The sequence below is a fragment of the Rattus norvegicus genome, chromosome 19, assembly GCF_036323735.1.
Source record: "Rattus norvegicus strain BN/NHsdMcwi chromosome 19, GRCr8, whole genome shotgun sequence".
NCBI classification, from domain to species: domain Eukaryota; kingdom Metazoa; phylum Chordata; class Mammalia; order Rodentia; family Muridae; genus Rattus; species Rattus norvegicus.
Window position 1 is genome coordinate 65827002 of NC_086037.1, and position 22089 is coordinate 65849090.

Below are 22089 nucleotides of genomic sequence, written 5' to 3' on the forward strand. Positions count from 1 at the left end.
TTTCTGTGATACTTTGAATTAAGACTATGTGGTGTCTGGTAATCTAGAGGTAAAGAATCAGCTGACTAAGAAGAGACCAGCAATCACCCAGAACCATAAATCTGGGAGTATTCCCTCAGGATCAGTATATGAAAGATGTGGTCCAGAGTGGGGCCAAGGCTGTGTCTTATTTTGGCAGCCAAACTTGGTAATCTGCAAGTCACCTAGGCGGTGCTGATTTCGAAAGCATGAAGGTGTTGTGGAGAGCTGCTCAGGCTTGGCATCGTGAGAGGCCAGGAGAGGCCACTGGTTGAAGTGGAAGGCCCAGGACAGAAGGGGTCATGGGGAGAAGTTGAGGCTTGGCAACATATGGCGGGGTTAGCATCCCTACAATGGGGATGGGAGAGGCTTCTGGTGAAGGTGGAACATGGTTACAGTGGGGATGACAACATGTTGAAGAGGCTAATGCCAGGAAATGACCGCCAAGGACAGCAGCAGCTGTGGCGCCACCATGAAGCCAGTGGCCTGAGTCTTGGAGATGAAGTCATTGGATGTGAATGGCAGAGCTGGAGAGCTGGAGCCCTTTAGGACCCAGAGGATTATGAGTGAGTTCCAGACGCTAAGCACTCAACTTAATACACTGTTGCATTTTGGTTTTGGTTTGATTTGATTCTGATTGTGCCCTGGTTCTTCCTTCTCAGAGTTCAAATGTATGTAACTTTTTTTTTTTTCAGAAGTCCCCCCAGAGAGATTTTGAATTTTGAAAGAGACTTTGCCTATTTTAAATGATTGGGGTTTTTAAAGACCACGGGACTTATAAAAAGTCAAAGAATTGTCTATTGTGATATTAATTGACATATCATCTTCAGGGCAAATGAGAAAGGAAAGGTTCTAGTTGAATAGTGATGTGCTTGTGTATGTCAAGATGACAAGGGGATGGTTGTGCTGGCTAGCTTTCTGTTCATTTGACACATGCTACGGTCATTTTGGAAGAGGGAACTTCAGCTGAGAAAGTGCCCCCTTCCAGATTGGCCTATAGATGAGTCTGTGGGGACATATCCTTGGGTGAAGATTTATGTGGAAGGGCCTAGCCCACTGTGGGTGTTGCTATCCCTAGGCTGGTGGTCCTGGGGTATATAAGACAGCAGGCTGAACAAGCCATGGGGAGCAAGCCCGTAAGACGCACCCCTTCAAGACTTCTGCATCAGCTGCTGCCTCCAGGTTCCTGTCCTGACTTCCCACAGACTTAAAAGCTGCAAGCTTGTTTATTTATTTATTTTTTCTTCTTCTTTTTTTCGGAGCTGGGGACCGAACCCAGGGCCTTGCGCTTGCTAGGCAATCGCTCTACCACTGAGCTAAATCCCCAACCCCTTGTTTGTTTATTTTTGAGTAGCTTTGGGTCATAGTGCTTTAGCACAGCAATAGGAACCCTAACTAAGGGGTTGGGGATTTAGCTCAGTGGTAGAGCGATTGCCTAGCAAGCGCAAGGCCCTGGGTTCGGTCCCCAGCTCCGGAAAAAAAAAAAAAAAAAAAGAGAAACCCTAACTAAGATATCCAGGTGCTCCTGGGAGTAGACAGTGTTGGAGGTGAGAGGGGCTGAGGAGGGGGTTGAGGTTTGGTGAGTAAGCATGTGCCTGAGCTTGCTGACACGTGTTGCAGCCCCCGTGTTCCCCTCCCTCCTGATCCCCTCCCTCTTTTTTCTTAAATTGTATTACTGGTGTGTGTGTGTGTGTGTGTGTGTGTGTGTGTGTGTGTGTGTGTGTGTGTAAAGCCAACCTCATGCATTGTCTGTCCCTCAGGTACCATCCACCTTGCTTTCTGAGGCAGGGTCTCACTGATCTGGAGTTCCAGAATTAGACCAGGTTGTTGGTCTAGGGAGCCCTGGGCATCTACCTGTTTCTGCCCTGAGATGGTTAGGGCAGGACCATGACTGGCTTTTAAAATGTGGGTTCAGGGGGTCAGATTCAAGTCCTCATGCTTGCAAGACCAGCCTGTTACAGATGGGGCCATGTCTCTTGATCCGGGGTCAGTATGTGCGGAATGACTGGGGGCTGCGTTAGGCTTAAGGACAGAGGTGGGTCAGGAGCTCAGCCACAGCACAGGGAGACCATACTGGAGCTGTGGTGTGTTCGTATCAGCCCTTTTCTCTGCTCCTGCAGAGCTGGGGCAGGGGGCTGGACTAGGATGCTGAGGATGGCTCCTTAAAACCACAGCTTGTGTCTGTCTCATGCCTTGCTCCTGGCTGGCACCCCACCTTTCCCCTGGCCCCAGCTGTTTCTGGGGCCCCTTTGTTCCATGCTCCTTGTATAGTTTCTCCCTGGAACTCCACTCTCAGTCATGATATTAGTGCAGGGGGAGGGGTGGATAGTGGGATCCCCTACCTACTGTTTTCAATACCTACTCCTCAAGGTAATTTTTTTCTTCACCCAGCCTCTGACTTCCTGACCCCAGGAGGTGCAGCTGAGTGACAGTCAGCTTCCCACGCACCCCAGATCTCCCACGTTTGAAGGCTTGTTTTGACTCCTGGCTTCAGCCATTTCAGTATATGGTCACTTGGTCTGTATGGGTACAGTAGGTCATAGCGGGAATGCACTGTAGAGGATGTTGCTTACCTCATGCAGCCGGAAGGCAGATGCAGCATCCCCTTCTAGGACCTGTCTCCCATGACCTCACTTCTTCCCTACCATGTGCCGTGGAGCCGGGTTCAGCTTGTGGGCCTCTGGCACAGTGTGTGGATTGCATCTCGAGGCTGGCAAACTCCCAGGGGTTGGGAGGCAGAGAGGTGGAGTTCTCTGAGTCTGAGGTCAGTTTGGTCTACACAGTGAGAGCCTAGTCCCAATCCCCACCCCAAACCCCAACGACCAAAAAAAAATAATAATAGCAAAAACAAAAAACAACCAACCAACCAAAAGAAAAATCACTGTCTGGCGTACTCTATGATCCATTAATAAAAATCAGGGTAGTAGCTTCAGCTTGGGTTCCAATCACCCAACATAAATAGACCTTGGGATCCACGCTCAGTTCTGAATACACCGGGCACTGTGGGACACACTTATGATTCCCAGAACTTAGGAGATAGAAGCTGGAAAACCATAAGTTTAAGGTCACCCTCAGCTATGTAGTGAGTTGGAGGACAGCCTGAGATACACAGGGACACAGTCTTATTTTGGGAAAGAGCATCAGGGAGAAAATGGGAGCTGTCACTGTACTACTTTAAACTGCCCCAGGAGTCACTTGCAGCATTTAATGCCAAACACTTCAATCTAACTCCAACCGGACATGACAGGACACATGGCAGCGCCTAACAAGCTGGAAAGGTCTTGTGCCACCAGCTGGGGATCATGCGCTCAGAGCACGAGCTCGTGTGGGATATTTCAGACTGAAATCATCGCTGGCAGGAAAACTGCCATCAGTAAGGCAGGGGCCAGGATAGAACCAGAGAAGCCGGCTGATGACCATCCGCAGACACCATTAGGAGCCTGCCGCCTTGGAGCGTTGTGGATGACCTGAACTCTGGAACATGGGTTGGGAAATTCCCACCGTGGCCTTGCTGCGGCCCCCGGGGCCTTACAGGTTTCCATGGATTACCCAACTCTCGAGCTACGTAATTCTGGATCACAAAGGAGCTTCGAGTTTTGAGGTCTTGTGGTGACTTCCAGATGTTCAGAAAACCAAACCGCCCACCAACAGCTGCATCACTCACTCTCCACCACCTCCACCCTCCTTTGGCCTTTACTCCCCCCAACTCCTGTTCCAGAGCCCTACCCTTAGAGACTTCTCTGAAGGGCACAGACTACATCAGCTCCCTTGGCGAGCCTCCGCTCAGCCTTGCCTCCCTGGACTTGTTAAATTATCCTGCCTTCTGACTAAAGTAAAAGAAACCCAGCACTCTCTGCTCACGTTCTGTGCAGGGTCCTCATAGCAGCCATGAGGCTGAGGCCAGCCTTGGTGAGGTGACCTCAGGAGGGCAGCTTTGAAGAGGAAGGCAAGCCTAAGTTGCTTATTCATTGGCAGACTAATCATTTGCTCAGAACTTCTGTGTGGGTTGCTTAGACTCCAGAATGAAGACATCAGGATTGGGCTTTCAGTGGGGTAACACTCATTGTCACCAGACACACATGCTATTGGCTCAACTTGGAACTGCTACAGGAGGCACCCAGAAGAGCCACCAGGATTCCTAATCATTCCTGGAGAGACCCACCAGCGATCTGGATGAATGTGGACAGAACCTTTTAGGGTGGGAGACCGATGAGGTGTCCCGGCTTGGCTGAGCAATCTGCTTGGCACGGAAGAGGACTGTGACTGAGCATGCCCGACAGTAACTTCTGAACCCTGCTCCTGTAAAGTTAATACTGGCTGCTCTTCATGGGCCCAGTTGACGCTGTGTGGTGGACCTCCGTGTTCATTCCAGCTTAAATGTGAAACGCACTCCCCCACCCAGGCTCCTGTGTTTGAACGCTTGGTCTCCAGCTGGTGGTGCTGAGTAGAAACATTGCAGAACCTTTAGGGGGTGAGGCCTCCACGGAGGAAGTGGGCCCCGGGGGATGGGTTTTATGAGTGATACATTGTAGCTTTCGGTCTCCATGTTTCTTTGCTTTCTGGTGCGTCTCAGCTGCTGTGCGTCCTGTCACGGAGAACTCCACCATACTCTTCCCTTCATGGCGGACTATGACTGTACCCTCTCAGACAGAGAGCCAAAGCACACCTTTCCTTCCCTCAGTGGATTCTGTCAGGGGACAAAAGCTGCCAATTCTATGCTAGCCCCTCCAGGCTTAGGCAGCAAGATTCCCACTCCGAGGATGGTTTCTTGGGTTCTTCCTGTTCTCTTCTGCCCATTTTAATGGCTAGGAAAATTAGAGGCAGATAACCCTGGTCAAATTCTTTTTTTTTTTGGTTCTTTTTTTCGGAGCTGGGGACCGAACCCAGGGCCTTGCGCTTCCTAGGTAAGCGCTCTACCACTGAGCTAAATCCCCAGCCCCCTGGTCAAATTCTTGATGAGTAAGTCAGTAGTTCCCGTGGATGTGGTGGTGGAGACAGACCTGGTGCTGCTGGTTAAAAGACGCATGGCTCTGGCTCACTATCTGCAGCACAGCTGTTAGCTTCCCTGCAGGGGCTGATAGTGACGTGCAGAGTCATGCTACCATACCGTGGTGGCTAGAAAACATTAACCAGATCATCATATTATCTTGGTTGCTAAGGCTACATATTCCAGGCCTTGTTGTCCAGGCCTGTGATCTTAGCACTCAGGAGGCTGAGACAGGGAGATATCAGGTTTGAGGTTAGCCTAGGCTACCAGAATGAGTTTAAGGCCAACCTTGGCAACCTAGGAAAGGCCTAGATCAAAACAAAAAAATAAAAACAGGGCTGTGGAGAGCTCATTGCTAAAGAATTTGCCTGGCATAAGGTTCTGGGTTCCATATCCAATGCAGGAAAAAAGGAAACAAAAAAAAATGCATTAAAAACCCTTAAAAGCCACAAATGAGGCCAGCCTTATTTCACCAGACCCAGGGCCTGGAGGGAGCAGGGCTAGCCTCTCTTTTTATCTGAGGACGAGCTTCTAGTCCTCATTCATTGGCTGCCTCTTAGTCCTTGTCTGATGTCTCTATCTTGTCTGCCTGGCCTGCGGTTCTGACACTGTGTTGGTCAGCGGATCTCCAGAGGCAGCTGGAGAGAGACAGATCATGAGGGCACCACAGTACAGGCCACCTCCACCTACCATCTTTGTTGGGATTCTGGCCTGAGTTCAAAATTGTGAGGGTCAGAGGAGCCCCTGCTGCGAACCTCAGCTCAAGGACAGGAGACTTACGGGAGAGTCCAGCCTTCTCAAGCTGCTGTTGGCAGACTGAGCTTGTTGGATGGTTCTAACTCTGGTCTGTTGGCTCTTCCCAGGCTCTGGGCAGACTGGATCAGGCTTCCTAGGGGGTGGGGGGAAGAGCACTTTAGGTTAAATGGATCCAGACACACCCAGAAATGACACATAATTTGGACATCTCAGGTGCAACTGAGAGGACATCGGAATTAACCACCATGATGACCTCCTACAGCAAAGACAAGATTTGGAGTTTTCTTTCTTTTTATTTTTCCTCCCTATCCTTACTCTTTCTTCCCTTCTGTCTCCCTTCCTGTCCTTTTTTCTTTTCCTTCTTTCTTTCTTTCTTCCTCCTCCTCCTCCTCCTCCTCCTCTTCTTCTTCCTCCTCCTCTTCTTCCCCCTCCTCCTTGTCCCCCTCCTCCTCCTCCCCCTCCTCCTCTTCCTCCTCCTCTCCTCCTCCTTTCTTCTCCTCCTCCTTTCTCCTCCTCCCCTTCTTCTTCATCATCTTCTTCTTAGACAGGGTCTCATGTAGCCCAGACTAGCCCTGGACTTGGTATGTAGCTCAGGATGCCCCTGAACTCCCAGTTCTTTTGTCTTCACAGAAATGGCTCCAGGATTGCAGGGCAACATCATTAAGCCTGGCCAGCAAAGTGACATTAGTTTTAAATATTTTGGGTCTAGAAGTGGGATCTGCTAGCTGGGGTTTTATTTCTTATTAAAAAGAAAAACAAAGGAAACGGAACCACCCCCTCAAACTCCAACAACCCCCCCAAACACCAAACCCTCCCCAGTGTGTCTGCAAAGTGGAATCCCCATCTTCCTGTGTAACATCAAGAATCTTCCCTCACCGCAGCCTGTGGATCTGGGGCTGTTGCTGATGAGGACTTTTAGCCCACCGCTTTGTGGACATTGCAGTACTGATGGGACCATCCCCGTGGCCTCTGAGAGGCCAGACACTCAAGATGTCTGTTGAGGGTGTAGATGGCGTTAACAGCTGCCTGAGTTGCTGGGACTAAGGCAGAGTTTTCTCTGTGGTTCCCTCTGCAGCCAAACAGGACTCAGGGTGGTTTTACCAGGAAGACAGATGAGCTTGGCTATTCATGACAGACTTGCTCCATGGCTGGCTGTGTTTTACAGCCGCATGGCCTCATGTGATGTGGAAGCCTTAGGTCTCCAAATCGTCTTAGAAACGGTCTCATCTCCAGGAGTTTTAAATCAAAGCCGGCAGAAATCTTGTCTGAGGTCGGGAGGGGCTGGTCCTTGGGTTGGGTGTGACTGAGTAGACAGGACTCAGGGGCCCTTCCCTTTGGGGAACAGCCTTGCCTCTGCGCTCTGGGCTTTGAGCTGAACTTGTGTTTAAAAAGATGAATCTCAGATTAAAAATAGCTGAAGAATTACAGCCCTCACTCTGAGGGTCTTCATCCTGGCTGTGTCCTGGAGTCCCTTGGCAGGAGGGTTATAACTACCCAGGGATCTCTGGGGGGAATTATAACCACCCAGAGCTTGACACCTAGAATCCATGACTCAGTGAGTTTGTGATGGGGTTTTAGAATCAGCTTTGTAAAAAAAAAAAAAAAATTAAATGAACAAATGAATGAATGAATGAATGAATGAATAAAACTTTCTAGAAGATTCTAAATATCACCAAAGTTGACTAATTGAGTATGCCATTCTTTGTTGGAAAGGGAACTAGAGGCACCAAGAGGCTAGCGGCTCATGTGGAGTCTCACACCACCTGCTCTCCGGGCTGGCTTAGAACTTTGATCTCGTGGTTTATTACCACCTTCGGGTTTTTGAGATAGGCTGGCCTTGGACTTGTCCTTGCTTTTCAGGTTCCATGGCACTCTCATCTCGAGCAAGGAAGGTAATAACCCCCCAGGAACTCGACTCTTCTGCAGCCTCGTTTTCACACGGGCATACATTTCCAATCAGACGTTTGAGTTTCTGGAGGGAAATAGAAACCTTGAGGCCAGAAAGCACATGGGTATTTATACTGCCTCTGGGAAACAGGCTCTGGGGTCACACTGCACGACCCAAGACTACACAGAGGCACAGTCCCCAGAGGACAAGCTCCCATACTCAGATGGAGTATGGCTTTAGCTTTATATGTGCTCAATTCCCATCCCGGGCCTGGGGGCTGGGGGGTGGGGGCCATCCAGATGCTAACTGGAGGATGTAGACACACGGTCAACACTGGCAAAGGTTTCCAAGGCCAGTTTCAGCGCTGCCTTATCCTTTGAGAACTGGTGGAGGGCTTTGGTGGTGCACGCCTTTAATCCCAGCACTTGGGGAGGCAGAGGCAGGAGGATCTCTGTGAGTTCAAGGTCAGCTTGGTCTACAGAGTGAGATTCTGTCCCAAAAAGGAAAGACAAAAAACAAAAATAAATAAAAGAACTAAAAGGAGCCTCACACACAAGCGAACCCGAGGACTGGGTTCGATATAAACACTAAGCACAGTGGGGCATGCTCATAAAACCGGTACCGGGGAGGTGGAGACAAGGGAATCTTGGGCTCGCTGGTTAGTTGGTGTAGCTGTATTGATGAGATGCAGGTCCAGTGAGACCCTGTCCCAGAAAATAAGGGAGAATGATAGAGACACGCACTGCGGCCCCACCTTCATGGATCCTTCTCCAAGGGAGTCAAGATGCCGTGCGCAGGATGAGCAGAGGGAGAGAAGGTTCCTTATTGACGCTTCAGCTGAGCTCCTGGCCAACGGCCAGTGCTGACCACCCACCCATCCATGAGCAGTTGTCCTGGTTGTCCCCTTAGACGATCCCTCTAACGCCTGGGAGCCAAAGGACCCTGTTGAACCTAATCACCGGCCAGTCCCGAGCACTGAGAAATGACTGTCGCTTGCATTGTATTTGTATGTGTACACAGGGTACACATGGGGTTCTATGTACACATGCATGACCATGTGGAGGTCAGAGATAATGTCAGGCGTCATTCCCCAGCCTCCTTCTCAGGTCTCTCCACCCTTTTTGTTTTGTTTTGTTTTGTTTTTGAGCCAAGGTCTCACTAGGTAGACCCGGCTGGCCTGGAACTTAAAGGGATTCATCTGCCTTTGCCTCCTGAGTTCTGCGTTCAAAAGTCTGCGCCATCACACCCGTACCCAGCTCTACCTGAGCCTGAAGCTCACCGAATAGGCTGGGCTGGCTGACTGGTGAGCCCCAGAGGTCCTCCTGTCTCTACCTCCCTAGCTCAAGGTTTATAAACTCGTGTGTCACCTTGCCCAGCTTCTCCCGTGGCATTCGAACTCAGGTCCTCGTGAGTACAATGAATATTTTACCAACTCAGCAGAACCTGGGAAACGTTATGTTTGTTGAATGACGTCGTTGGGGGGGTAGCTGCAGCAGACAATGACAGTGAGTACCTTACTTGGCACTTCCTGTTTCCTTAATGATGTTAGGACCTCTACAGTGGCTGAGCCTCTGACTTTCCTTGAGCTTTGTGTGACAGTTTAGAGTTCTGCATCTGTGCATCTGAGAGTGGCTGCCCATGATTCCCCTGCACAACCCCTTAATTACTCTACCCATCCTAAGGGGTCATGGGAAGTAGAAACTTCTAGTTCTTTGGAAAGTCAGTTACTCCAAATGATGGTTTGCTGGGGGCACACAGGTGAGAGGGTGTCTTGCTAAAGCAAACACAGGAAAGAGTGTTTTCCTGAAGCAGACACAGGTGAAAGGATGTTTGCATAGAACAAACACGTGAAAGGACCCGTGATGAAGGAGTATAAATCTGACCCACAGATAGTGAGACAAGAGCCTTGGTTTGCTTTGCTCTGCCTCACTATTCTTTGCTAAAGACATGCACGTATGGCTTCGCCTTACATAGCGTTGTTGAGCTCAGCTTGTGGTAACGCCGCCATCAAGAGAAACTCGCCAAAGAACCTCTCTTGAGGCTCCTGCTGCAGCTTGCCACTTAAGCAGCCTCCGGCCGGTTGGCAAACCTGCAGTTTCTTCAGGATTGAACTGTAGCTGCTGGCTTGTGTGTGGTGTCTGCCTGCTGAGAGGACTAAACTGTAGCTGCTGGTTCGTGTTTGGCATTTGTTATGGGACTGAACTGCTGACAAAGATTGTGTTTGCCCCCAAAGAACTATTGCTAAGCAGGTCCACTTCCCCCATAGCCTAATAACTTTTCTTGTCCACTACCCCTGGAGGACAGTGGGCAAGAGGAGAGGTTGAATGCTTATTAAAAGTATGTTGCAAAAAATGTATGCCTACTGTCATGGCCAACTGCACATAGCCAGCTTGCCATCTGAGCTAATGGCACTAAGCTAGGCTCCTTGAAGCCAGATGCAGGCTGTTTCCGCTGAGCTTACACAATGGCCAACCATGCTCCAGTCTATTTAAAATATTTAAAACCTTTGGCTCTGAGACCTTGACTTCATCACTATCCTGTGGAAACCAAGGCAAATCTCATTCCTAAAAGTTAGAAACAGCATGGAGAGGAGAGGAGGAGAGGACCAGAGACTGTCACAGGACCCTCTGCCGAGCTCACAGGGACTATGGCAGACAGGGACGTGGCCCGTGTTCCTGGAAGCACTCAGGCCCCGGTCACACACTCTACTTTGATTGTAAGTACGGGTTTGCCTTCGCTAATGGCAGGCTTGGTTGATGAGTGTTAGCAGAGCGTGCCTGGCCGGAGTTATCTGCTGCTGTTGTACCCATGGATGCTGGCCATTTGACCTCCAGCTCCCCACCGTCTGTATTTCTGAGCTGAGAATGTGGGGAAGCTAGTTCTGATTGCTTACCTGGGAAGGCTGTCGTTAGTCCCCATGGATAGGGTCCTCTAGAAAATGCCTGAATCTGCTGGAGCTATTGGGGGTGGGACAGGGCACGAAGTATGACTGTAGGGCAAACCTGAGCTGAGGTGTGATGCCCGTTCTGCAGTCTCTAAGGGTCTGTTCGCCAGAGCTCTGCTCCCAGACCCATCTAGTTAAAGAGTGTCATCCATGGGAAGCCCACTCATGGTGTAGAGGCAATCTGGGTGTTTACAGGGTACTAAGCAAGGGACTCAATAGGGAAATATGGTTCCCTATCCAGGGGCCTGTGGATGAGAAGAACTGGTCTCATTCTTGAGCTAACTACAATGTTCTTCCATTTACCCCCAAGTTGCAAGGCAGGCCACCTGTGTGTGGAGGCGACTTACAAACACACATGTGCACACCATACATCTACACACATACATGCACCTGTGACCCCAAACATGGAGATTTACTTGTTCGGAGACAATGAAGATACTGTGTGCTGGCCTCTGTGGCTCTGTGGCAGGTCATGACCCTGTCTCCTTCCTGTTGACCCTACCGGGACCATCCATTTCTGGAGCATCTTCAGTCATGGGGGCTAACTGTGCAGTCTAATATGAACTGAGGCATGGGGACTTCAAGCCCTGTGCCGAGGTTCTGCCAATTCAATCTACTTGAGGCGAAATTTCAGTCACTGGATGAGAGGGCTCCTTCCAGAGATTCCAGCACTCAGGGGGCTGAGACAGGAGGATTGCTTAGAGTTCTGCAACCAAAGCCAATAGCAAAAGTAGATTTAAAGATAGAACAAACCAGAACACCAACAACAACAAGCCCAAACAAACATAGACAATTTGGACAAGATCAGAAGCAACTTGATGGAGACACCTCACCCCCACCCCCGGCATGGTGCCATATGCCCTTCCTGGTGTGCAGGGCTAAAGCCAAGGCCTTCATAGTCTGGCCGTTGTGTCTTGCAGCCCAGGATTTAAGATGCTTCAGACTTCTGTGTTTGTAGCTTTGGGGAAGGAACTTGGGGCTTTGCACACACAAGGGTGGGCACCCGTGTCCTGGCTGTGTGCCCTTCTGCCCTTTGCCAGGACCTGTTTCTATGGGTGCACAGGCTTTGAGCACTGCAGCAAATTTTCCATCATATCCTCAGCCGAGGGTAGGCTCGGTCTTCCAGAGAGTTTTTTTTTTTTTTTTTTTTTTTTCTTTTCAGCCTTTGTTCTGAAGGAAGAGAGGTCTCTTCACGCAACACTCAGGCCTTTCCAATGGCACCCTGTCCCAGAAGGCTCTCTTACATCAGGTTTTCACAACCCTGTTTGGCCATTGGAGGTCAGGCTGTTGTGGACAGGAGCCCTCAACAAGGCCCCTCCCAGGCTCTGGTTGTTGTATGGAGAGAGCCACTTTGTTCATGGTGTAGCCACTGGAGTCTGCGCTCCTGTGACCAGCCCTAGTTAAACCCATTCAGTGATCAAAAAACAAAGACAAAGGAAAATAAAAAGTTGCCAAGTGGGAGGTGACAAGAGGGATGACCAGAGTCAACATGATCTAAGTATGTCACATACAGGTATGAAAATGTCACAATGAAAGCCATGGTAGTGTATTAATAACAAGCTATTTAAAAGAGAAAAACCTTTAAAAACAGCAAAGTAAACTGTTGTAAATGATATACCTCGACTAGTCAGATGGGAGAAGGTCAACCAGAAAGATGCACCTAGTTTTAGGACCAAACTCATCGAGTTAGTGCGTGCACGCTCATGTGCACATGCGTGTGCTGTGCTGGGGTATGTGTGCTTACAGGAGCTTGGAGTCCTGGGAAATGCACACTGGGCCGGATGCAGGCAAGCATCAGAGGAGACATGCTCAGGTGTCATTGGCAATGGATCTTTCTGACTGTACTCTAAACACAAGACGTCCTGTGAGGAGGAGGCCGCTTATCTAGTCTAATGTCGCCGCTCCCATTATGAAAATTTGACTTTGTGCCATTTCCTGTGATGCGGGCTTCCACAGGGGGTGACGAGGGCATGTCTATTTTGGATTCCTCCTTCAAAAACCTCCTGGTATCATGGAGATCAACTGGCACAAACAGAGCCCCGAGAGTCTCTCTCACAGAAAGGCAGAGCGTCTATCAATGGGGCACACTTGAGCCAGGCGGAAGGCTCCGCCAGTGGCCGTTCCATCAACTTTGGCAGGTGTATACACTACGCCTTTGATCTCAGAGGTTTGCCGAATTTAGATGACATAACCCGTGTTTGGTTATCTTTCTCCAAGGTAGAAGGGACGTAAGCAGATATCCACTTTTGCGAGATAAAATTAGCACTCCTTTGCTGGAAGGCAAACATTGCCAGCAGGAAAGCACTGATTAAAGTACAAAGCAGACAGGGGTACCGGGCTGCACCCTCTGAGCGAAACCCCTATTTATAGGGATAGGAAATGTCTGACATAGGCAGCGAACAGAAGTCACCACAGCCTGAAAGACACAGCTCGGTATTGTACACTCAACATTCTGGAAAACAGATTTGGTTCCTAAAGTCCTAATCTGGGGTTTGGGAAAGAAAAAAAGGAACCGAGATAGACGTTAGCCCAGAGCAAGGGGTTGCACGGTTGGAGCTCCTGTTCCCACATTCCAGGACCCTGGGGAACAACTGTGCCATTCATTGGTTGCACAGAAGATTGGCAGAGGAGATGTGTGTGGGCAATTCCCGGGGCTGCTCGCCCTGGTGTGAGGCTGGTCCCAGAGGGAATGCCCTGTGGTCGTTCCAGCCAGGGCACCAAGGGACCCTGCTTATCACACACCTGCCTCTCGCCTTGATGGCTGGACCTTAGGACCATGGATGCACCCACTGGAGCATCTGGTCTGGGAAGATAAAAATGATTTGGACCTCCTTCGCTTCCCTTCGGAAGCCAGTTGCAGTGTTCTACTTCCCGCCTCCACAGTAACTTGCTTCCCACACAACCTGTCTTACTTCATTGGGAGCACAGCCCGGTACATTCATGCTTTCTGTCTCCCAAACTAATTTGATGTAACAGAGGAGGAAGAGAAAAAACTTCTCTGCAATTTCTGTGTTGAAATTAAACATGGACTTCATATTGACTCACTCACACACACACACACACACACACACACACACACACACACACACATGCTCTCTCTCTTTTTCTTCTTTTCTCTTTCTTTCTTTTTTTTGGGGGGGGGCAGGGTCTCACTGTGTAACCATGGCTAGCCTAGAACTGGCTACATAGACCAGGCTAACCTCAGACTCAGAGAGATCCACATGCCCCAATTCCCAAGAGCTGGGACTAAGGGTGTGTGTGTCACCATGCCTGGTTTGATTTTACTTTTAATGACATCTTCTAAGCCTTGTTTGGAGTCAACAATATTGTTCTATTTCCAGCTTCACTGCATTGGTGTCTGTCTCCCCTCTCCAGTACAGCAGATCAACACAAACCTGCCTTAGTCACGGTTCTCACACCCATGCGCAAAGTGGACCATGCTCTCCCGAACCATAGGAGACAGGGCGCAGGAGGGGCATGTGTGCTGATCACATTTACAAAGCCGATTTCTCCCGTCCTTCTGCTTTCCTGATTGGTCTGCCTCTGCCTTCTCTGGTGAGTGTTTTCTCGTTTGCACAACTCTGGGCCATATCCCTTATCACACAGGCCTTTCTTTCTTGCTTTGTGAGCTCTTGGAATTGAGTTTTTACCTAGTCACTGGAAGCTGCCGAGCCCACGGATCTCGGAGATAAGGCTTGCTGAGGTCTTCAGCCTGGACAGTGTGAGCTGAAGGAGGCATTGAGATGAGACTCTAGTTGAACATGCCACCCTTGGATAAAACGATGCCACTGAGAGAGGTCCAGGGCTGAGCCCTAACTTTATACCAGCCGAGGCCTGGGTGAGCCCTGGACCCCTTGCAAACTTCAGTCAGTGAGGGCAAATGGGTAACATGTCCTGTGCAGACATCACTAGCTAATCTGTGCACTGTCAAGCCCTGCTGAGGCACATCGCCCCCTTGTTGAGACCTCCCCCACTGAGTCTGACCTGCTGACACCCCTCCCCCTTGTTGAGCCCCCCTCATTGAGTCCCCCCTGCTGACACCCTCTAAGGTTCTTACACACAGAGGCATGGGGTCCTGGCTGATGAGGTATTAGGATTACTCCTGGTGACTCTATGGCACAGGGCAAGGTGGGAACTCTTCTGAGTCTCCCATAAGGCTTCAGAGGCCGCTTGCCCTGAGCAGGTGATACTATTTCCTTCCACTCTGCTCCCAGAATGCCCTTCCCTGCTTCCTGCTTCGTATTTGTGGGCCTGGGCCCTCTCGGCCTTCCAAGGCAGGTGGATCTCAGGAGAAGATGTGCTCAGGGAGACGAGAAAGAGAGAGAGAGAGAGAGAGAGAGAGAGAGAGAGAGAGAGAGAGAGAGAGAGACAGACAGACAGACAGACAGAGAGAGAGAGACACAGAGAGAGACACAGAGAGAGAGAGAGACAGAGAGAGAGACACACAGAGAGACAGAGAGAGACAGAGAGAGACAGAGAGAGACAGAGAGACACACAGAGAGAGACAGAGAGAGAGACACACAGAGAGAGACACAGAGAGAGAGACACAGAGAGAGACAGAGAGAGAGAGAGACAGAGAGAGACAGGCAGAGACTCAGAGAGAGACAGACAGCGAGAGACAGAGACCAAAGAGACAGACAGAGAGAGAGAGACCAAAGAGACAGACAGAGAGAGAGAGACAGAGACCAAAGAGACAGACAAAGAGAGAGACAGAGACCAAAGAGACAGACAGAGACAGAGACCAAAGAGACAGACAAAGAGAGAGACAGAGACCAAAGAGACAGAGAGACAGACAGAGACCAAAGAGACAGACAAAGAGAGAGACAGAGACCAAAGAGACAAACAGGCAGACAGAGAGAGAGAAGAGAGACAAACAGGCAGACAGAGAGAAGAGAGAAGAGGGAGAAGCCAGAGAAAGATCTATCAGAATGGAGAGGGGTGCCCCGTTTTTTTCTGAGGGTTTAGCATTTGTGAATTGTTTCTCTCCTTTTAATTACGAAAGCTTGGGGACTTTAAATGTAAGTGCAAGCTGGTGCAGAGAATGGTGTGCTTGTCGACATCCAGTGGCTAAGGATTTATTCAGCCATTAAAGGAAGAAGAATATAGAGGTGGACTTAGGACTCAGCATCGACACAAAGGGAAACAGGCCCAGGAGCGGCAAGTGACTTGCCCAGGGTTGCCCAGCAAAGGGGCAACAGACAAAAACATACATGTAAAAATCAGTCTCTATGGTAGTGGGTCACCCCAACATCGACTTGCCACATGTTTCTTTTGCTGATCTTTCTATTGTGGAGTGGCTGTCCCGATTTTTTAAAGGTGAGCTCTCACTCCCTCTACCATGTTTTTCATAGTCTGGCTAGAAAACAATGTGTTTTCTGACAACAGGAGCTGTCCCACCAGGCTCTCTGTTGCCCTACTATGTTCACTATGTTTGAGGAAACTGAGCTCCAAACAGGGCAAGCACCTGAGGCAAGGAGGCACTGCCTGGAAGAAACAGAAGTAGGATTTGGTTTCAGGGGCTTCCAGACATCAGCTCTCAAGCTCCCTGCCACCGCTTCCTGGCCTCTGAGTCAGGACCCTGGCTGGCTACAAGGAGAGCCCTATGCCTGTCTGGGAGCTGGCCGCAGGATGTGGGCTGTTTACTATTCCTGGGGCTCACAGCTTGGCCTCCATATGACACTGGAGGAGAATGGATAAGAAGACTTTGAAGAAGGTGGAGAAAAGAGTTTTGTGTCCAAACAGACATGGTGGGAGCCAGAGGATGGGTGGCTAGAGTCGGGCGACTCCTGTGTCGTGCAGTGACGCTGTGTCAGGACCTGGTTCTTGCGGTGACACGGTGAGGCTTGGGGCTGACTGTGGGGCTCTTGCTAGGTTCCCCCGGGGGAGGCTGGAGCATAGTGTGTGGTGCTCACCCTCCACTGGCACTTGAAGATATCTGGTCTCAGCCAGATCCACTTACCCTGGCTAAGCCCCCGATGCTGGGGTGTATATGCCACAGTCCTGCCTTTGCAGCTTAGCTATTGGGCATCTGAGAACGTATGCACAGTTTCCAGTTCGGTTCCTGAGGCAAGAACCGAGGCTCCTGGACAGTAGCAGGCTAGTATCCCAGGTCACCGTGGTTACCGCTTGCTGAGCACTTCCAATGAGACACGGGCTTTTCATCCCCTGTTCATGCCCCTTGGTGACAGCTATTAGTGGGCACTGTGATCTCATAGATGGGGCATCCCAGGCTTAGCATGGCACGGTGACTTGTCCAGGCAGCAGAATGTCCTGGTTTTCTCCATAGCCATTGAACTCCTGTCGCCACGTCCTGAGATGTAGTCACTCCTTTCTTGCCTATAGCCCTCATCAGGATGCAGCAGTCAGGTCTTTGCCTTGGTTTCCCTATATATAAAATGAAGGGCGGGCAGGGCAGACCCTGCCCTGTAGGGCTACTGTGTCAAGTGAGCTTCTCTCCACACCCCTGGCTTGCCTCCCTTGAAGCTGTTAGCAACTCCTCCAGTCTCTTCTGCTGAGAAGAAAAGGCAGTGGCGTTGACACCAAGGTCTCCAGGGTGGGAGACAACTTGCACCCACACCTATGGCTTCAAATTCATCAGAAGAGGTGCTAAGCCGCCAGCATTTGCAGCTGGTTCCTGACACCTTCCTGTCCCCCTCAGGAGCAGGGTTGTCACTCAGAGCAATTATGTTCCCAGCAACAAGTTCCACCTGCTGCTTTTCCCACCACTGACAGGAGGTGGGTGGGGTCTCCTCCATACTGCTATCTCTCTGGGGTCGGGTTTGGGGGGGGGTGGTGGCAGTGAAACTCTAGACAGAAGCAGAGTCTGGGCCCTCTGTATTCCAAAGCAAAAAGAGGCCACCTTCTGTCCAGCCCAGAGTGGGAGGTAAGGGGAGAGAGGCCCGAGTCATTTTTCAGTGTGTCTGTCCTTCCATTCCAGCTGTGACCACAGAACAGGAGCCTGAGACTTCTCTTTGCTGAGTACAGAGAGCTGTTGACTCCAAGTGCACAGAGTGGGCTTTTCACTAGTTCCCCAGCAAACAGCTTCCATGTCACTGTAGGGGAGCGAGGCCTTGAGCAGGAGCCCAGAGCATCTGGGTGACTGAGTCACCACCCATCTGGGGCTTCTGCGTAAAGCCCTGGTCGTTCTGCCTGCTAGCTAAAAAGACTCAGGCCGCAGAGCCCTGTGTGGCGTGAGACGCCTGCGAACCCCCGGACTCTGCTAATTGGGGTGCCCTTCTGTCTCCAGGATGTCCTGCTCTTTATCTGCGTTGAAGAGATAAGGAGGGAGCTGGGCAGCTCTGAGCAGCCAGCATTGGACTGGCCATGTGTGTTGGCTCCAGGTTCCCTGCCACCCATTTCCTCAGAAAACTTTAGAGTCCTCGAGTCCTGGGGAGTGTGGGGAGTCAAAGGTTCCTCCAAAACCACGCTGGCAACACCCAAGTGAGTGAAGGTCACCGGTCTTTTACTGGCAAGGTTTTATTTTTCTCCCTGAGGAGACTGATGGGTTTATTCTGTGGAACCGAAACGTACCTTGACTCCCCCCAAATGAAATCGTGACCAGAAAATATGGGAACCTTGAGCTTCTAATGAGTAGGAGTTAATGTGGGGGTGGGCTTGGAGGTGATAGAAATCAAATCAAACCCCACCCAAGCTCTGTCCACTCCTCCCCGGGGACTAGGAAAAGCAAAACGAAGGAATCTTTGTTGTCTAAGAATGCATGGTATGGAAAGTGAGAGGCTTTGCACGAAAAAGCAAGGGAGGCAGGTTTTCAACAGCCACACGGCCTCCATATGCCTAAAAGTCCAAACCCAAACCAACACACATCCCCGATCATGGAGTTCCCCCCTTATCCAAATACAAAACGTATTGTATGTTCTATTGACTTCAGGGCTAAATCTTTCCCTTATAAGGTGTTTGACATAAATAGCTTTATTATGGAACTCGGGACTGGAAAGGACCCCCATAGCTGTCAAAGGCCCCAGCTGTTGCTGTTATCACTGAAGACTATTAAACCGCAATTCCTAACATCTAATATCAAATTTTAGCACAAATCCTATAAAATGTATCTTGTCAGAAAGTGCCAGAACCCCTAAGCTCTTTTCGGAGGAACAAATCACAGCTGGCGCTTTGTCCCCGAGGCCTGAGCACCAGCTCGCTGTGGCTTCTGAGCTCAGACAGCAAATTAATGTTCTCTGTTCTCCCCTCTGTTGAAGGGCTCTCAGGGGACCTCCGGGGTCTAGAACGGCCATGGAGCAGGTCACTCGATGGGTGATACCAGCCTGCAGAACTGATTCCGAGGCCTGGAGATAGCAAGGCCTGGAGATACAGCCTAGCATTAGGCCTTCCAGGAGTGAGGCTCGAAGGCCCCGGGGATTCTGCCCGTAGTGACAGCCCTAACATTAGCCAGAGCCCTGGACGCCTGGAGAAATGGCACTGCCCACCCTGAGAGAGAGAGAGGTAACGTTTATTTTTGTATTTTTTTTCCTCTCTCTCTCCCATACGGGGAGCTTCAGAAGACCACCAAGTGTGGATCATTTTTTTCCCCCACCATGATGTACAATTCACATTGTTAATCAAAAAAAAAAAAAAAAGGAAAAGGGGAAAAAAAAAACAACTGAGGTCGCCTACCTAGACTTTTTTTTCTTAAACAGGAAACGGGTTTCAGATGTTTATATGTTAAGCAAGCCTACTAAATCTGTTTAGCCGTTTACCAGGCCCTGAATCTTGGTGTTCACCCCCAATGTTCGGATCTCATAACTAGCATGGCATTCAGATTTTTTTTAAATCCTCTTGTAATTTACAATTTAAAAAAAATCTTTCCATAGTCACCTGCTTGGACTATGCTTGGGGGCAGCTCCAGAGGAGGTTAAATAAATGGAGCCGGAGGTGCGCCCAGGGTTTGTTTTCAAGCCCCAGGCACCCCATGATCCTCTCTCCGGTCCTTTAAAGCCTCTTGGCCACTCGCATATTTCACTGGTCTGGGGTCACACATCGCTGTCCTCCCGGGCATCCCCTGTGGTTTAAGATAGAAACGCAGACGTGGGGGACCCCCCGTGAAGCAAAGGTCTTTCCTTAAACCAGTTTCCACCACTTTGGTGCAGCCGAGACGGGAGGTGGGGCTCAGCATAGCCGGGCAGTCACCGTCCTGAACCGGCGGCTGCTGCAAGCCGATGGTTGTGAATACACGTTTTTGTTTTATTGCTGGGTATCACCCCCTCGCCCCAGGGCTAGTAATTTTCAACAATCACGCTAGTTCCCGTGCCTACGATGGCAAATCAATGTTTTCTTTTCTTTCTTTCTTTTTTTTTTTTTTTAAATGTGGGGGTTTGTGTGTATTTAGAGCCCGGGGAGAAAGGAACACACGCAAGGAGAGGTCGAAATCCTTTTAAAAGGAAATTTGTTAGCATTCAAATCTTTGGCTTAAAAGACTTAAATTATGCCATTTGCCGCAGCCGCATCGAATGGCCCCCGCGCTGCAACTCGCTGCAATCAAGCACATGCTTTCTGTATGCGGCTCTGGATCTTTCCAGGGAGGCAAAGGAAAACTGTTCTTTTCATTAAGAGGTAGAAAAAGGAAGGGAGCCCGGCTAAGACTAAATGAGCTCTTAACGTCAGTCAGCAGAACAGCACGGAGCTCAGTGTGAAAGTTAGGACTAAAAAGGAAGACAGAAACGAAGACTCAACCTCCGTCCCTACGGGCACCCAGACAGACGTGTGGTGACTTCTTCCCGAGCGTCGGCAGCAAAAACAGCTGCATAACAAATTCCTTTAAATGTTGGTGCGTTAGGAAGGGCAAAATAAAAATCTAAATCCGTTTTGGTAGCCAACCTGAAAAAGGCCACATTTAAAATTCCAGAGTCTGTTTTTGACTTGGTGCCGCCCTTTGCCAGGCTTGCTTGGGCTGTCAGGGCGCAAAGTCAGCCCATTAAACAATCCTGCGGTCACCTGCAGGAAAAACCAGCACAGGTGATAGGGACCACAGTTCTCCAGGATCCTGAGAGCAGAATGCCAACCAGGCTCTCCTGGAGACCCGGGGAACAAGCCCACATTCTCAGGTGCCTCCTTCAGACTGCTTAGCAGGACTGAGTGGGGAAGCCCTGGGAAATTAGGGAGGTCATTCTGTGCCCATGAAGCTACAAAAAGGTGACTGCTCTTAAGGGAAGATATCAGCTCAGAATGGCAGCCGGGAGATTCCCCTGTGGAGCCGATGGGCTAATGCTTAGCTCCCCTGTGCTGACTCCACTGGAGAGGAACCTGCTTTGGACCAGCAAGTTTTATTTTATATTTCTTTCTTTCTTTTTTTTTTTTGGAGCTGAGGACCAAACCCAGGGCCTTGCGCTTTCAACTTATATTTTTTGATTTATTCATTTTTATTTTGTATGCATGAAAATTGTGCCTGTGTGTGTCTCCGTGAGGGCGTCGGGTTCCCAACCGGAGTGACAGATAGTTGTGAACGGCCATGTGGGTCTTTTGGACTCACTGACTGTTAAGGAGTAGAAACCGCCTGGGTCTGGCCGATGTCGGAGATGTTTCCCAAGCCAACACCTGGGTGCCGTAAATCACCCCACGGTAAACATGTCCGGCCAGGACATGGGCTTAGGCAGCCTGGTGGCACCTTCTGTAATAGCTGCAGCTCTCTCCCAGAACACCCCTCCTTGTGGGAGCAGAGGTCCCATGTAGAGGTTGCCAAGATAAAGTCAGAGCCCTTCTACTCTCCAACATCACCCAGGCGGCTCACCCGGGCTGGACCAGGGAGGCTTGTCAGTTTGTCCAGCGTCTGTTGCGTTAATGATGGCTTTATGACCCCCTCAAGAGGGAAGCCTGTTATCTGTGAAGGCGGCATGAAGAGATAAAATGAAAGTTGTTTTTATTTTAAATACTGCAATCGTTAACCATGTAGCAAACACCATTACAATAAAACCAGTAACCAACAACAAAAAATTCCTAGTTAACATGTAGCAAACACCATTACAATGAGACCAGTAACCAACAACAACAAAAAATTCTGAAACATAACTAGTAAACTGTTTCCCCCAAAGTCAGTAAATCAAAGTGAGTTTCCTTTTTTTCTTTTAAAACATAGTGGACTGAAATTTAAAATCCAACTCCTTCCTCTCTCAACCTTAACTGGTAACAAATGGACACCCACAGCCGTTTGGACAGTTGTCACAAAAGGAGCCCACTGGGAAAAAAGCAGGCAGTTGACATCAGAATGTTCCCCCCCCACCAGATCACCCCCTTATTACGAATTTCTTCCCATTTCGATGTTTTGTTTTTAAAAATCTCTCTCTGATTATCTTGTCGTATTAGTCTTTTAAGTGATATCTTCTGTCTCCGGTGAGATAGACCTGAGAGGAGCCACATAAACATCATAAAAGCCTTAGGGCTGCCGCTCAAGGCCGGCTGGGTCCCCTTTCCACAGAGCAGAGAGGCCGCCCCGCCTCAGGGCTCACCCAGCTCCAAAGAAAAATAACTCAGAGAAATTAGTCTTCGGCT

The 22089-nt window shown here is 49.8% G+C and overlaps 1 long non-coding RNA gene across 1 annotated transcript; it reads left to right on the plus strand.

The window, feature by feature from the left end:
- The first annotated feature begins 1525 nt into the window (after positions 1 to 1525).
- On the plus strand, positions 1526 to 17588 carry LOC134483654 (uncharacterized). The gene is made up of 2 exons (XR_010060498.1): positions 1526 to 17328; positions 17531 to 17588. It is a non-coding gene; the product is annotated as an uncharacterized LOC134483654 (long non-coding RNA).
- Positions 17589 to 22089: the final 4501 nt, after the last annotated feature.